Genomic DNA, 18,371 nt, shown 5'->3' on the forward strand with positions numbered 1-18,371 from the left:
TAGAATCAAACCCTTTTTTTGTTGCATTTAGTAGAGTATAAAAATAAATGCCTTTTAAAATAGGATGCAAGCAACACTAGTTTCTTAACCTGAATTGATAATAGACTATAACCTTTATCTTTATCTTATACCATTTTGTACAATAATTATAATGAATAAGTTCAAACAAGCTAAAACTTACAGCTGATTAATAACGGTATCTAACTTGAGTTTTTATTATATCAAAAACCTGTTGAAATGCTACTGTTATTTTTACTGTCCCCAAAAAGCGCGTCGGCAGACTCCAGGAATGCTTCTTTCACAACTTCGCCGTCTTTGAAAGACTCTGGCCTGGCGCCACGAGGGGGCAAAAGGGGGAATTGCCCCTAAGTTGTTTTATTTGCCCCCTCACGTTGAGCATCATTCAGCCATCGAAAAGTTAAATAAATGTCACAATTATTAAATAACTTTAAATAATTATTTCCCCCAACACACGTTACTATGTTTAGATCAGATATGTGGGCAGGCAGTCAAGCAACGTGTAAACAAGCCTCAACCCCAAGTGAGCTTGTAGTCTTAATTAATGTTAGCATGTGTGCTTAGCTGTAAACACAGTCGGATGGGGGACCAAAACGTCCCTGTTTTCCGGGCAAAGTCCCCATTTTCGGAATGTGCGTTAAAAAACATAGAGCAAGGTGAAATAAAATGTTACATGTCAGTAAAAACAGAGTAACAGTGTTGTGCCTGTTTGTATGCTCCCCGCGGGAGATTTTTTTTTTTAAATGTTGGACTTAAATGCATCAATCTGGTGCACTTTGAGGGGGAAATAAAGAGACTACACCCATATGAAACAGAACTGTATACATTTAAATAATCATAAAATCATAAGAACATGGCCATAACCAATAACATATCATATCCAATATGAAAAAACATTGAAACTTGTTTATTTATTTGTTTTTGGTTCATTTATAGTTAGCATGGCATAGTGTGTCTGTGCTCCTGAACCAGCCTCACCCCTCTCCCCCCTGCTCCTCTTTGAGGCAGCAGCAAAGACTAGTTTTAGCTCTCAACAAGTTTTTAAAGTTTATCCTACCTTTTTTCACTTTTATTTTTGTATTATTCATGCATATTTTACTAATCACTCCCCCTTCAAATGGAAATATGTGTTTACATAAATGGTGACCAAACCGTTTGAGACCCACAGTGAACTTAGACTAACCCCCAAAACACACCAGGAGCGTCTGCGTCGTGTTACGGCCGCGCCGCGGCGGTCGTAAGGATCGCGGCCACTCTAGTCAATGGGTGCTATTACACCACACGCGCCGCGTTACGGCTCAGACGCCTCCCAGAAGCGGCTCGGCGCAGAGCTTCTCTAAAATTAGGATGAATCCTATTTTTGCCGCGGCAAAGCCGTAAGGTAAACTCCTCCCCCCATCCCCCCGTAGTCTTTCAAGTAGGAGAATACATGCCAGCGTTCTCCTCCGGTTTACAGGCACTGTAAATGATATATATATAGAATAATTATGATGATGAATGCATATTTTTTTACCACTAAAATACAGCAACACATCTTTGATTCATGTCGTTTATAACTGGAATATTACAATTATTATTAACTGTGTCTGTAGTCTACAACACAACAAAATAGGAAATAACAACAATAAACACGATTTAAACAGACACAAACATAAACCATTTAACTACGTATAGCCTACTTACTTGTAGAAGTACAAATGTCCAGGAAATATTCCAAAATCAACAACAACTGCGAGGCTGCACACACGACGCTCCGCTTCCACAACGTTTTGAAACGCGTCTGGTGTGTGTTGTCGCAGGAGGAGGTCGCAGCGTGGCGCAGCCGCAACGTAACGCGGCGCAGACGCTCCTGGTGTGTTTTGGGGCCACATTTGCGCAGCGTTGCGTTCACAATACATAAAAAAAATCCTCAGGCCAGCAGGCCACTTAACAGGCCAGGCCATCGGGAAACCTCCCGGTGCTCCCGATGGCCAGTCCAGGCCTGCCTGTTATTATTTAGGGCTGCCTGTATGGATCAGGTTTTTGCCAAAGCGAGCCCTTTTACTATAATAATAATATGTTATTATATAAACCGTATTGGTACAATGAGCGACATCTAGTGACGGATTTTTTATCTGTGTCTGTCCATTTGGTGTAGTATTTGATCCAATATTACATTTGGTTTATATATTAGTCACTTTCTTATGGAATGCCAGGTTTTAGGTCTTGATTTGAACATTCAATCCTGAAAATAAAAAATCAACCAGATTAATTTGTCTTTAATCCTGACATGACTAGAGTAGATAGTAAGTAAGTAAATCTGTATAGGAAGACGAGTTAAGGGATAGAGGAGAAAAGGTTATGGTATAATTACAGAGCCTGTCCATTTATAAATTGAGGAAAAAAAGTCGCCCCCTAGGATTTTTGAACAGCCCCCTCAGTCATTTCAGCCTGGAAAGACTTCATGTGTTTCGCAAGAACGTGACTGACACGATAAATCCTTTTATTTGTTTTTAAAGCACTAAATGGGCTGGCTCCGGCCTATATAGCTGAACTCCTCCAGCGTTACACCCCAGCCAGAGCGTTAAGGTCTGCTGACCAGCTGCTACTGGTAGTGCCTAAAACCAGGCTAAAAACCAGAGGGCACCGAGCCTTCGCGGCGGCTGGCCCCAGGCTCTGGAACACTCTGCCCCGGTCGGCCCAGACCCTAGGGGTTTTTAAATCTAAACTAAAAACTCACTTCTTTACCCTGGCCTTCTAATCAGAGCAGAGCACGACTCATGACACTTCCCTGTGTTTGATTTTTATATTTGATGTTGTAATTTATTGTCTTCTGTTTACATCGGTAGGAATGTGTTATTTATTATCTGCATGTGCAGCACTTTGGCTCGACCGAAAATCGTTTTTAAATGTGCTATAGAAATAAAATTTGATTTGATTTGATAAGATGCTATGGTAGCAGCCTTGCTCTTGTTGTTGGGCCTGGTGAAAATGGGCTGCTGTGCATTTAGCTGTCCTTTCAGGTCCCTCCCCTTTTGGGAGCGTAGGGCAGAATTAGGAGGGAATTCCGTCGTAAATGCCGCTCCTAAATTACCCTTCTTCGATAAAGCCACGCTCGCATTGCAGATGAGACAGATGGACTTTGAATTGGAATAGATACAAAAATAATTATCCTCCCACTCGGAGTGAAAATTATATATGTTGGGCTTTTTTGCTTCTGCCATAATTGCGGTCTTGTGTGTGTGCGGACTGGCACTCCTGTTGACACGGACAACGTCAGCGAAATAGTGCCCACTGCCCACCAGCCACGCCCCGACACATGGGGTCACACCGGCCAATCACAAAGCTTTGATGCGTCAAGTGCATTATTCTGGCACAGGAAGATTATGTTACAGGACATTAACGATAAAACAGAATATTGTTGTTCTATTTTTAGACACATATCGCGATCGACTGGGAATCTCCCCGCGATCGACCGGTCGATCGCGATCGACTGGTTGGGCACCCCTGCCCTAGAGGTATATTGCCTCACAAGTTCATTATAAGTCAGCAGAATCAATCAAATGTAGGTAAATTATTCTTTAAGAAAAAAACAGCTCTCCATAGGTTTTCATTTATTTTGTTGGCAGCTCATTCCTTAAAACAGAAGCCTCAGATTGCCTAAGGGAAAATATGAAGGGTAGATTTCAAGCTTGTTATGAAAATAAGTTATTGGGCTTTTTTCTTATCAACTTAGATTTGTTAGAAAATGTTTTCAACTTGAATTGATGGCATTTATTTGAAAATTGGGCTTATTAACACATGAATACTACTGTGTAATATATTTTAACATATATATTTAAGAAGTACAATATCAGACGAGCAGAAGTTTCATTTGTGAGCCATATTTTATTATACTTTTTTAATTTGCTGAGGGCCGATTCAAAATGTCCCACGGGCCGCATTTGGCCGTCGGGCCGTAGTTTGGACACCCCTGGTTTAGAGCAATAAGGCTTTAAAAGATTGAACGCTTCTGTTTGACGGTGCACTTTGCAAACATCCTTTCTTAGACGATGTCATTCTGTTTTGGACATGAATCTTGAGCTTTATTGAGTTTGTCACTGTTCCTTTTTTTTAATAATGTATTGCAAGAATAAGAGTTGAGGAAACACAGTAGGCCTACGTAATGTTTTGCGACTATTCTACCGCAGCCCAGGTCTAACAGCAACAGTTTGTTGAGAAAGGAGCTCCCCTATCATGAGACTGTGAAAGAAAACGTTAGCGTCTCACTCCATCAAGAATTTCAATGACCCTCAGTGCACGCAGCTTGGCAACAGCTTACATAACTAGATTTCCACTTCGGAGGTCCTCGGTCACTGCACTTTGACAATCACGTCTTTCACACCTGCCCTCGGGGGTCACGCATACATTAATGCAGCAGCCACTGTGTTAAAGAATGTAAAAAAACAAAAAGGCGACACGTGCCCTGTGGTGCATTTAAAACGGGTCAAGACAAGGGAACACAACATGAGTCTGGACAAATAAAAACCTCCCAAACCCAGGGAGGTTTAGTCAGTTACTATGCTACTATTTACATTATAGGATGGGAGTTAAAAATATAAAAACCTGCCCTCAAAATCATGCTGCGAAACTGGAATTCCCAACAAAAATTGAGGAAACGAAACAGGGCGTCTCCAGGTCCTTAATAGTCTTATATTCTATTGATAAGTAGGTTTTAAAAGGTCAGATTGTCTTGAATGCTTTACTGTTTTGTGTAACTGCAATTAAACAATGCTACAACTATTTTAACCCATGACATAAGAGAAGTCTGATATAATATAATATACTTAAATTGTTGTTATTTTTATTATTGTTGGATACACACAGTTGGCTGCATGCAAAGCCGTTAACAATCAGCTTTTTGGTCTTACCCCATATCAATTAATATAGTTTTATTGACAGATTTTAATATATGCATGTACGTAAGTTAGTCTAGGACATATTTTCATTCATACTCATTTTCCTTGAGCCCGTTTGACCCCAAAACATTTAGAAACCTGCAGAAACCCTGTGTAATCAGAAGGTCATATTAGCTTTATCTATGCAGTATAAATAATTAATAATTCACATGGAGTGAAGATGCAAACCATATTGATCAGTTGTGAGAAAATGTCAATGAATACAGAGACTCATGCACAAGTTGCTCTCTAACGTCTCATTAAAAACTGCTCAGATTAGCTGTGGGAGGAATATTGTAACTTAATTCAAACAAGAATCAAGATGCTTCCTTTCATAATAAATAAGAGCGCTTAACAGGAAAACCTGTGTTTCTACTTATTATGTGCATTATCAGATAAATGGGGAATCAGGTTTAATGTAATCAGAGTTTATTACCGTGTATTTCTATATGGGGGAAATAACGTAAATAACGCTGATTATAAGGTTGTTTTCGAGCACTTGGCACCATGGTCAGTATTTGTTAAAAGTGGCTGCTCTTCTTTATTTGGGATTATAGGTTTCAGAAAGTTAGAACAGTTACATTTAAAGTTGAACTCTTATTGATGGAGAATTTGATGAAAGACATCTGAACAAAACAAGCGATTTGAACAAGTTCTTATAAATGGTGATGGAGATGTTTTACTATTTTCTCTCATTCATGAACTAAACAACAAATCCATAACATTTGAAAAATCATCAACAGATTAATTGATAATGAAAATGATTGTTAGTTAAAGTCAAACACAAATTGATGCATGAAAAAAAACAACTACGCCGAGAAGCTTACTTTTTGTTTAACTGTGTTCAGGATTACGTAAAAACGACTAACCCACTCTTCATGAAATTTAGTGTGAAGGTGAAGCAAGTAAATGTGAGATAGATGTACTTAGGAGGTCTACGCTCTTTACTTTTATAATGTTGAATTTGCCTTCATTGAGTGGTGCAGAAATAAATCAGACATTTCTTTTCATTCTAGCATTTTCGGTATCCTAGTCTCGAAGTCGAGGGTTATTTTTTATGTTATTTTGGTTGTTAACCTGAAATAAGGTCTGTGGTTAACACAAGCTGAAGAGATTTTAACGTCATCACACCCAACATTAGCCGCCTTTAGCTTAGCGGTGGTGGCGTGAAGTTATGTGACCACGCTGTTTTACCTTTATAGCCTAACGTTAGCTTTTTACTTGAATGCTCATTAAGTGGTGTTAATACGGGGAGATTATCCTGCTGAGCAAAATGTGTAAATATCATAAATGGGATTTTGAAACCGAGATTATTTTCTGCAATAATCCAAATCCTTTTTGGTTTTTGTGGAGGGAGCCCTTGTTATGCTAACTTCATGCTCAGCCTGTGCAACATGCTAATAGGAAGCTAGAAGATGCAGACCCCCACCAAGGCAGAGTGCATGAGTTTCAAATCGAAATGGGGAAAGAACATTGACTCCAAAAAGAAGATGTATTGAAGGCCTATTTTAGTGTTTCCAGTATTTATTCATAACAGTGGGGAGCAGAGGAATCGGGTAAGATATCAAATGCGTACCAAAATGCCCCCTGACTTTCACCGTTCTACATGAAAGCCGCATTAATGCTTGATCTTCCATTGCTAATGGAAGTTTATCTTAGTTTGTGTTTCAACCCCATTATACAGATTAAATCATAATTTAAATGTTTTCTTCTCTGTCTCGTGTTGCAACCTTCCACCAAGTTTCATGAAAATCGGGCCAGTCGTTGTTCTGCAGACGAATGGACAAACTGTGCCTTGGCAGAGACAAAGATCCAGCTCAGACACTTGGACACAACAGATGCATTTTGTAACAGTCATGGGACGAAATGCACTGACAAGAAGCGGGAACAAAGCTCTGCATTGTAGCTATTTACATTCTCCACCCGCGCTGATTCACCCATGATGAGTGGTGTTGGCCGAACACATTCACGGTCCCCACAATCCCCTCCACACAAGAGCGTGTTTGTGAAGCAAAAAAGGGCATCCTCACAAACAGACCAAACACTGTCAGCAGCTTCGGATGAATGGTACAAAGAGGAATTATAAAATCAAAGTTTGGGGTTCAGGGCGTAGATGGGGCGTGATGGCGAAGAAGCATTTTGGTCGGATCTCAGGATGAGTCTTCTTCTTTTTCGGCTGCACGCACAGTGTCACATGTTCAAAAACAGCCTGAATCTGGCAGGTGACATTTGTTGTCCTTCTGATAATGCAAGGAAACAATCAGTGAAGGTGGATGGAGAGGATGCACGTCTCCTGGAGCATGAATATCTTCTCGAGCTCTGCTCCCGGGGCACTCTCCCGTCTTATCCTCCCATAATACCTCTCATCTCTGAAGGACTACAAACATGGCGGTCAGATGTGATCCTCGATGGGGAAAACAAGTCGAGTTCCCCGGCTCAGCAGTTCTTGTTCACGGGAGTCCAGCTCGCGCTCCAGCGCCTCCTCCGAGGTACTGCCGCTCCTCCTGCCGTTCATGCTCCAGCCCGACGCTCCGGCTGTTTCCCCCCCTCCTCCACCCGCCCCCCCACTGCCAGACGCCCCATTGGCCGTGATGGTGGTGTCTCCAAACGTGAAGGAAAGGTCGCCGCCGCCGTCGCCACGCATAAAGTCAGGGTCGTCCCTCAGCTGGTTCTGAAAACACACAGAGGAGACATGAGGAGGCGGTGGAGGTCTCACACACACATACACACCAAGAGACAACATGGGGACATGAGTGTGATTTAAGAGCATGAAGGACACACACACACACACATCGATTCTGAGATACAGGGTCCCACAATGTATAATGTTAGGCTGAAGCACCATTTACTGCACTATTCAACCCTCAAATTAAATACAGAATATAATCCCAAATCAAATGTACTGTACATTAAAGGGTCTTGAGCATTGGAGTTTTCCCTTCCCTATTGTGTGTTCTTTCTCTTCCTGTGTGTCCTCCAGAGGGAGTTTCTCTCCCACACACTCACCCCCCCCCTGCCTAAAACGCCTACATTGGATTCCTTTGTTTACTTCTTCCATACTGACGTCACTGTGGAACACTCACGCTTCTATTGGCCAACACACTGTATGTGATAGGCTGAGGGGCGGGACATCTCTAAGCGAATCACAACAGCTAACCTAAGGGACACTCTTGATTAACAGAAGTGAAGTGACTCACCCTAAAGTCAACTAGACAGTGACAAACATTGAGTGATGATTTTATTTATGGATGAAAGGCTGGGGGATATGAAAAAAATATATATCATAGAATTTTTTTAAGAATACCTAGATTTTGTGACTTTTTGTGCATTTACAAAATAATATAAGGATAAAAGTGGTCCCAAAATGTTAGAAGACAAAGAAAACACAAAGAAGCAGCAACACATACAACATTAAAAACATCATACACTGAGGGGATGCAATTAATCAATACTGAATGACGTTAACTTGTTAAATCAGAACATGCATGATCTAAATGAAACTGTCAGCGATGAGACATTTCTCTCCAGGAAGTTGTATTGCCTTTTGTCTAAAAGCACACATTGCATGCTGGGTAAGTAACAGCTCTGCAGTTACAGCATGAGGTTCTCCCGCCCCTAATTGACCGGCTGACGATCAATACTCTGCTCGTGTCCCGGGGCAAAACAGGACGAGTTACTGTCGGGTCAGCAGGGATTACTCAGATCAGACACATAAAAAAGAGAGGCACTGGGATAAATTACATAATCCCTCCTCAAAAGGGGTCCTTTCTAATTTAAATAGTGACACATGAGGATAAGTCAAAATAAACATAAATAATGAAGTAAAAATAGTAAGATATTTTCTCTTTTTATCATAGAATTAGGCCGTCCTCACTAGAGCACCAAATTGGTATTAATCCGCCGTTGAAAGTAGTCCCTGACAAGAGCATTTCTCCCCAGCTGTTACGCCTGTTTTAAAAAAGTAATTTTAGATTTGTAAGATTCAGAAGGAACCAAGGGGCATGTATTTTTCACATATATGGGGCGAAGCCTGCGAGCTAGTTCAGGCAGTCAACTCGAGCACCAATGATACATTAACACGTGACGCACCTCGCCCCTCTTACAACCAACCAAACACATTCTCCTAAACATGCCACTCTATTTAAGTTGCCAGGTCTTCCTGCCTCTGCCTCGCTATGCTGCTGCTGCTGTGTTCACTTGCTATTGCTACGTTCATGTTCCTGCTGCTGTGTTTCATGTTGCTGCTGCTCGCCTACCCCACCAGAATAGAATAGAATATATCTTTATTGTCATCACACATCAGGCAACGAAATTAAGTTGGCATCTCAATGCCAATACATAACATAAATTAAGAAAACATCCATAAAAAACAGTGATAAAGCAGAGATAGTAGCAATAATAATCAGGGTCATATATGCACTTTACCAGAATGTTAAAATATATAAAGCTACAATGTTTAACTATAAATAGTTACTAAAAAATATCAGTTGATACTTAAGAAATATACAAATAAATAACATGGTATTTTAGGCTGCAGTCTTTGATGGGAAGTAAGTAGTGTGTTTGTATGTGTGCATGTTATAGTGCGTTTAGTGGTTGGACAGGGATGGGAGTGATGGAGGCCACAGTTGGGAAATGCTTGCCTGCCCCCCCACCATCCCCCCCCATCTTCACACCAAGCTTCACACCCCAGCTTCCACCCCCAGCTTCAACACCCCCGCTTCCACCCACAGCTTCCACCCCAGCTTCCACCCCAGCTTCCACCCCAGCTTCCACCCCAGCTTCCACCCCAGCTTCCACCCCAGCTCCACCCCAGCTCCACCCCAGCTTCCACCCCAGCTTCCACCCCAGCTCCACCCCAGCTTTCCACCCCAGCTTCCACCCCAGCTTCCACCCAGCTTCCACCCCAGCTTCCACCCCAGCTTCCACCCCAGCTTCCACCCCAGCTTCCACCCCAGCTCCACCCCAGCTTCCACCCCAGCTTCCACCACAGTTTCCACCCAGCTCCACCCCAGCTCCACCCCAGCTTCCACCCCAGCTCCACCCCAGCTTCCACCCCAGCTTCCACCCCAGCTTCCACCCCAGCTTCCACCCCAGCTTCCACCCCAGCTTCCACCCCAGCTTCCACCCCAGCTTCCACCCCAGCTTCCACCCCAGCTTCCACCTGTAGGCTCGGGGGATAGTTATCACTATAATCATCACTCAATGTTCTAATCTGTGGGAGTGATGAGGCCCGAGCCTAGACACCAAACTCAAACTATTATGCTGCTATAATAACATATTAAGAAACACGTGAGTTGTCTGACTGAACTGGGATTTGTTGACAATAAGACAAATATGGAATAATGCCCAGTGTTTTTGTTCTTTTGACTTTAGGGGCCTTCCATCTATTTTGTTATTTATAGACTCATTTTGTTCACATGTAGTTCGTTCAAAATTCTAATTACAACATCTTTAAATACAGTATGACCAAAACAAAGAAACATGCCACAAGTATTTTTCGTAAGTGAAAACAAAAGGAATAAATAATGAAAATTAATATCTATAATAAATACTTATTAAATTATAAATGTATATTATTAAATAAATGGTGATAATCCTTAAAATAAATATAATAATTAATAAGAATGTATTTTAATTGCACACACTGTTACTTTTCTTTTTATATCTATTTTTTTTGTATTTAAAATGTAATTTTCGAATCTGTTTCTTGAACATATCTTAATGATTTCAATGTGTGGTTGTAAAGCACTTTGAATTGCCTTGATGTTGAAATGTAGCAATACATTCCTTCAAAAAGTATTTTATGCGACCGCATTTTAAATGTTACGCAATCTGAGGTCAATGTGAACCAACATCCTGTTTTTGGTTGTTTTTTAAATTCCCTCCCCCCTTTTTAGAATATCCATAACGGTAGAGGAATCAGAGCTTAATTTAATCCCGTCTCTGCTCACTTGAGCAGCACAGAGCTCTGAGCGCTGCTGATAAATGAACTACATGCTAAACTCAAACAGCAGCTAAACATGTATGGATGCAGAGCTAAAGACTCATTTAAATGCAGTTTGAAACCAGACAGTGACCCTAAAAGTGAGAGGAGAGTCAAGAAAGCAAAAGCCATGAAAGTATTTCAACATAAAATGAAAAAGAGAAGTGTGACTACCCGTCAGTGTTTAAATATAAGAGTGTTATTCAAAGCGCTGTAAAAGAGCCTTTTGTGTCCCTTTATAAGGTTTCTCTACTGTCCATTTCCTTTTTCTGACTGAAGGCCTCGGTGCTTTGTGCGTTTATTGGCAGGCTCGACGAATACTTTGACGGTATTACAATTCTCCTGAGAGAAAAGCCTTCAGTATTTCTAGAGATGACTTACTGAGGCACACATTCAGCGCTTCGGTTTAAGCCAATTTGAAATATATCCTTAGATCTTTAAACCTTTAGCACAACAAAAACACATTTCACACAAGATAAAAAAATACTTTATAGTATCATTTAAAGGTCCCTCTCTTATACGGTTTTTTCCTCCACATATTACAGGTCTCAGATAAACACAAAACATGTCTCTGAAGTGTTTGGCTCCAAACACCAAACAGATCATTGCAGCATTTACCCATAATCCCCTCTGTTTCAGCCCTGTTTCCAAAGTGCTGATTCTCTGTCTGTTTACTTTAGATGAAATAAGGAGCCCCTCCCCACGCCCCTCTGAGAGACATTTGGTTACAAAGAACTCAATGGTGCTCTAGGAGGAGATTCAGGTGATAAGGGGGGGGGGGGGGTGGGGTTTACCTTGGTTGGTGATTGGCTAATGGTTACACAAGACAACAAATCGTTTATGACATCACAAAGTGGCCAAAATCTGATCAGCTCATTTTCAGACAGGTTTTTATAGAAATGGATCAAAAAGAGAGAGAATCTTTGTTCCTGAAACTTTCAGAGTCTCTTTCCACAGAGGGGACACATGTTGATGTAGAAGAGACATGAAGAAGAGGGGACACATGTTGATGTAGAAGAGACATGAAGAAGAGGGGACACATGTTGATGTAGAAGAGACATGAAGAAGAGGGGAAACATGTTGATGTAGAAGAGACATGAAGAAGAGGGGACACATGTTGATGTAGAAGAGACATGAAGAAGAGGGGACACATGTTGATGTAGAAGAGACATGAAGAAGAGGGGACACATGTTGATGTAGAAGAGACATGAAGAAAGAGGGGACACATGTTGATGTAGAAGAGACATGAAGAAGAGGGGACACATGTTGATGTAGAAGAGACATGGAGAAGAGGGAAACATGTTGATGTAGACGAGACCATGAAGAAGAGGGGACCACATGTTGATGTAGAAGGAGACATGAAGACGAGGGGACACATGTTGATGAAGAAGAGACGTGAAGAAGAGGGGACACGTGTTGATGAGAAGAGACATGAAGAAGAGGGGACACATGTTGATGTAGAAGAGACATGAAGAAGAGGGGACACATGTTGATGTAGAAGAGACATGAAGAAGAGGGGACACATGTTGATGAAGAAGAGACATGAAGAAGAGGGGACACATGTTGATGTAGAAGAGACATGAAGAAGAGGGGACACATGTTGATGTAGAAGAGACATGAAGAAGAGGGGACACATGTTGATGTAGAAAAGACATGGAGAAGAGGGGACACATGTTGATGTAGAAGAGACATGAAGAAGAGGGGACACATGTTGATGTAGAAGAGACATGAAGAAGAGGGGACACATGTTTGATGTAGAAGAGACATGGAGAAGAGGATTTTGCATAATAGGTGACCTTTAAGCGGCCATAAATTATGTTTTTTCCAGGTGTTCCCTTTCCTGTAGTGTGTCATATAGGTTTGTCTGCATGTAAATGATCTGCAAAAGTGTCTCACCTCGTACGCCTGCTGGCTGGTCAGACAGCTCGCCAGCGGGCTGCAGTATGCGGGCAGCGTGGAGGTGAGGGGGGGGGCCGCTGTGCGTCAGGATGGGCTTCAGGTAACTGGGCAGGTGTTGAGGGAAAACAGCTATACATTTTTCATCAGTGTGAGATTAATTACAAACATAGGGGAGAAATAATAAGAGGTAGAAATTCAAAAGGAAATGTGTTTTTTATTCAAAGAATTGGAAAAATATGATTGTTGGTGATTTTGGGGGATTTTCCCGGTTGCCGTCAAGAGGCTGCTGCTCTCTGTGTTTAGCGTAGCATGGTTAGCAGGATTGTTTTACACGCAATTTATAATACAAATTGGTAGTTTGGGAATATTTTGTACCTGCATTACATGTTTGCTAAAACACCACATTGCTGGTTTTTTCCGAAAAACAAACTGGAGACTTCTGGGTAGTCTCGAGGAGTTTGTTCCATGAAGCGTTTTGTTGCCTCTGCTCCAACAGGCTGTAGTTAATGTGTTAAGCACATTTCCTGTTTCTCTGCTTTAACCCGAGACCCTGACGAGCAGCTGGAGCGAGCAGGGTGGATTCACTCTCAGGAGGTAAAGTGCAACTCACATTATTTAACAGATGTAGTAAAACAGCGGCTATTTATTTAGTGTTTGTCTTTGTTTATAATTCTCAAGACAGATGCTTTGGCTTTTCCTGTAACTTAAATGAAGTTTAGAAACAAATGGAAGTTTAGAAACAAGTCTTGTTTTCGTTCGAGGCCACATAGGAACCTGTGGCTGCAGCCTCTATGTCTTTTTCTATACTATATGGGGATGTTGTATATGAAAGCAACTTTTCCATGCCTAGGCTCTTTGATTAGCGCCTATCACGGGGCACTGAGATTTTATGTACGTTGTCTCCTGACTACCCCAAAAACATGAGAACGCCTCCATTGGACTCCTTGGTTTACCTCCAGAACACAGTGACATCACTACGGAACACTCACGCTCCTATTGGCTAGCGTTTTCGAGACATTGTAAGTGATTAGGCTTAAGGGGCGGGACATCTCCAAGCGGTTGACCAATCTCAACAGAGCCAGCCAGCTAACCAATCAGAGCAGACTGGGCTCTGGTTTAAGACAGAGGGTGAAAAAGAGGTGCTGCAGCACAGGCAGTATGAGAAAAATAAAGAGCTTTTGAACATTAAAGCATGGAGACTGTCAAGTAGAGCACTACATACTGATATACACCTGAACATCAGCAGGAGAGGACTCTTTAAAGTAGAGACACTACATACTGATATACACCTGAACATCAGCAGGAGAGGACTCTTTAAAGTAGAGACACTACATACTGATATACACCTGAACATCAGCAGGAGAGGACTCTTTAAAGTAGAGACACTACATACTGATATACACCTGAACATCAGCAGGAGAGGACTCTTTAAAGTAGAGACACTACATACTGATATACACCTGAACATCAGCAGGAGAGGACTCTTTAAAGTAGAGACACTACATACTGATATACACCTGAACATCAGCAGGAGAGGACTCTTTAAAGTAGAGACACTACATACTGATATACACCTGAACATCAGCAGGAGAGGACTCTTTAAAGTAGAGACACTACATACTGATATACACCTGAACATCAGCAGGAGAGGACTCTTTAAAGTAGAGACACTACATACTGATATACACCTGAACATCAGCAGGAGAGGACTCTTTAAAGTAGAGACACTACATACTGATATACACCTGAACATCAGCAGGAGAGGACTCTTTAAAGTAGAGACACTACATACTGATATACACCTGAACATCAGCAGGAGAGGACTCTTTAAAGTAGAGACACTACATACTGATATACCTGAACATCAGCAGGAGAGGACTCTTTAAAGTAGAGACACTACATACTGATATGAACCTGAACATCAGCAGGAGAGGACTCTTTAAAGTAGAGACACTACATACTGATATACACCTGAACATCAGCAGGAGAGGACTCTTTAAAGTAGAGACACTACATACTGATATGAACCTGAACATCAGCCCCTTTAAAAGACAGTCGGTACAGAAAGGATACTTGTGATCGAAGGTGTACCACAGTCTGAAGAGCCAGGCGCTCTCCTGTTTGGTTTTACTCTGTCCTTCAGCCTGAGGCCCCTCCTGCAGACACACAGCGGGAAATACATCATGCATATTCAAGATTTGATTCAACACAAAATATTAAAAAGCTTTTTTTGTTGTATGCACAAAAGCTACAGCGCAGTTTTGGAAAAACAAATCAGAAATATACTTAAAAACATGGAATGAAACAGACCTAAAATAGTGCAATAAAACAGATAATAAGTAAGTTGCAGGAATAGAAAATATACATATAAAATAGAATAAAATGGAGCCGTACTATATACTGTAGATACGTGGATATGTAGGAATTCATTCCAATACTGTTAATGTAGTTCCTTTATGTGTTTCCGTTTCTCATCTTAAAACTATATTACATCAATATATTTCTCAATAGTTCTCAGAAAATAAGCAATTTGTATCCGACAAACTAAAGGGTTTCTTCAGACTCGCTGACTGACTTTAAATTGCAGAAGTAAAAGAGTTTCAGCAGTAACTTAAAGGAAGTGTGCGCCCTAAAATCTAAATATTTCCCCTCCCTTTCTGCCATTTCTCAAACTACATCAAGGGGGTTTAATTGGCATTAAAAGGAGAAAGGAAAATATGTATGTATATTTCTTTATAATAAATAATAAAAGAGTTCCTCACCCCCTGCAGGACCTGGAAGCTGTCTGTGCACGGCTGCTGGTCCTGATCCGGGTCCACACCCACCCTGAAACAAGAGGAAGTCAATATTTACACCTCATGAAGAATGCAATCAAAATGACTGACGTAACCCAGTTAAGACAAACATAAACGTATGAGTGTTTGACGCCAATCAGCAGTATTTTTCAGCCACTTTGCTGCAAAGTAATTAAGTACTTTTACTTTAAAGGCAATTGCAAAATGTAGATGTTTTGAGAGGATCTGTAACAAACTGTTTTTTCTATTAAGTCTGTAACCATTTCTTGTCTGCAGCTCCACAATCACTGCAATTTCAATATTGCACTAGTCCTTACTAAGATATCATTTTGATTAATAGTGCAGCCCTAGCAAATATAACGATTTTACCTTCACTACATTTTCTTTGCACATATAATATTACCTCCACACTGGCAGACCTCAATATCAAATGCTCTTACATGTAGGGTTCGTGATAAAGACAGGAACATTTGAAATATTCTATGATGAAATAGTACCGTGAAAACATTAACCTTTAAAGGTCCCATGTCATGCTGTTCTGGTTATTACCCGTCCCCTTGTGTTATGAAGGTTGTTCTGCATGTAAACGGTCTGCAGAGTCACAAACCCTCAAAGTACACCCTGTAGCGAGTAAAACTCTAACACAGAGAAGACCTGTCTGTGCTGCCCCAGAACGCCTCCTTGGACATTTCTCTTTGTCTTCCTGGGTACAGTGACATGACCATACCCAAATGGAAAATCTCGCAGCAACGAAACTGTGGCGCGCTTACACTGTAAGTGCGCCACGTATGGGGGTGCGGGTGCTAGTGGAGCCTCGCAGATGGGGGTGCTGCAGCCCCCTTAGCACCCCCCCTCCATTCGCGATGTCTCGCAGACCCCACGCAGCAAGCAGGAAATGAACCCAGCTCACACTGTCCACTCCTCGCAGCAGCGAGCCCCGCAACGTCCCGCCAACACGGCACCCAGACCCCACGCAGCATTCTCATCTGTTTGTCCTTACTGGTGTCCTTTTCTGGTTGCTAACGCCATGGTAACACATAATCACTGATGTTCTGCTGTAATGGTGGTGATCTCATCAGAACAGAGTGGGCGAGCTGACCAATCAGAGCACAGTGGGCTCATCGGGAGGGGGGGGCAGGAGCTCCAACAAGGCGTGTAGGACAGAGAGTGAATACACATACTATACTGAGATGCTGTATGAGACACCAATGTGAGTTTGGAACACTGAACAATATAAATCTATTCTAGTAGACCTCAACAATGGAATTATGATCAGTAGAAATGGCCATGACATGGGACCTTTAAGTTTTTTAGTGCATTGACCTGATAATACATCTGTTCTTCTACTTATAACATTTTAAATTCAGGATTTCTTACTTGTAATGGAGTATTTTTTACTCAACTTAAGCAAAGGATCTACCTCTGTTTGTTTGAAACCTCTTTATCGTTTGATTTTGTTGTGATTTTGTGGTCACTTTGACACAGTAACAAATGTTTCTGTGGCTTGTGGACAAACGGCATGATTTCTTATTGCGCCAGTAGGTTTTTAGAAAGCCCACACATAAAACATGTAAAAGGGCCGATGGCGTTGACCTTTAAAGGGCGACAAATGCTGGAAATTGCCGTGAGACAACATCACACAGAACAACAGTGATATGATAAAGCTCATTACACAGTAGAGCAGACGTAGGAGGAATTAGTTATATTAAAATAACTTTTTGGCTCGTGACCCTAAAGAGAAAACCACATCCTTAAACAAGCTTCACCGATGGGGGGGAAACGCAGTAAAATCACCAAACAGAGACACTTTTCATCATGCAAGAACTAAAACAACTCTCATGTGATAGAAATGGTTAAGTGTGACGCATGAAAAACAAGCTGCGTTTTTATAATTTTCACATAAATCAAATTAGACTTCAAATCTCAGGAATGTTTGTCCAGTTTTTGTGTCCTCAAACTGAAAAGAGCTAAAAACAAGGACAACAAAGCTGCACAAATAAAGTTAATAAAGAATATACCATTATGTGTACAAGTATGTAAAAGACTGTTGCAGGAATATAATATATATATAACAAGCACAAATGAGCAACAGTAAGATTTCAATAAGTCTATATACAAGTGTTCTGCAAGGTCGTTACTATAGAAATAGTGCAAATGTTTTATATATTAACAAATAAAAATAAATGTAAGGATTTTGTACATTATGTGCATGAAGAATGTCTATATACTACATATATACTTTGTATTAGATGACTATTGATGCCAACAGACTGGCTTTGTCTCGTTACGTTTAAATAAATAAAAAATTCTATAAAATAGGTAAAGAAAAGGTAATTACAGCAACCAAATAAAAAATGTAATTAGTTGGAATATTAAACATTTACACATAATCAGAAGTAAATGTAATTATATTAAGAAGTAATTTGAAGTAGAAAAAATAACAAAAAAAGGGGATTTTGAGGGAAAACCACATTTTTTTGTAAAATGAAAAAAGTATAATAAATACAATTATAATAAATCAATTAAGTAATTCAAATATTTTGTAAAAGTCTGACAAGCTTTCCAGCAAGATGAGATATCGGTATTAGCATACAATATGAAGCTAAAGCTAGCCTAGCACTCACACACAAGCTTCTTCTTCTTTGTGCGAAGCTAACCAGCTGCTGACTCTAGCTTCATCAACTTAACTTTAAATTACTGCAGCACATATGTTCAGCCTTCATAGCTGGATACCCCCCCCCCCCCCCCCCCCCCCCC

At 40.9% G+C, this 18,371-nt stretch overlaps 1 long non-coding RNA gene across 1 annotated transcript; it reads right to left on the reverse strand.

Moving 5' to 3' along the window:
- Nucleotides 1-4,913: 4,913 nt before the first annotated feature.
- LOC117546815 lies at nt 4,914-15,710 on the reverse strand. The gene is made up of 4 exons (XR_004569075.1): nt 15,582-15,710; nt 14,893-14,975; nt 12,817-12,923; nt 4,914-7,605 (listed from the first exon to the last, which is right to left on the reverse strand). It is a non-coding gene; the product is annotated as an uncharacterized LOC117546815 (long non-coding RNA).
- Nucleotides 15,711-18,371: the final 2,661 nt, after the last annotated feature.

This window comes from Gymnodraco acuticeps, unplaced genomic scaffold (assembly GCF_902827175.1).
Source record: "Gymnodraco acuticeps unplaced genomic scaffold, fGymAcu1.1, whole genome shotgun sequence".
NCBI lineage: Eukaryota > Metazoa > Chordata > Actinopteri > Perciformes > Bathydraconidae > Gymnodraco > Gymnodraco acuticeps.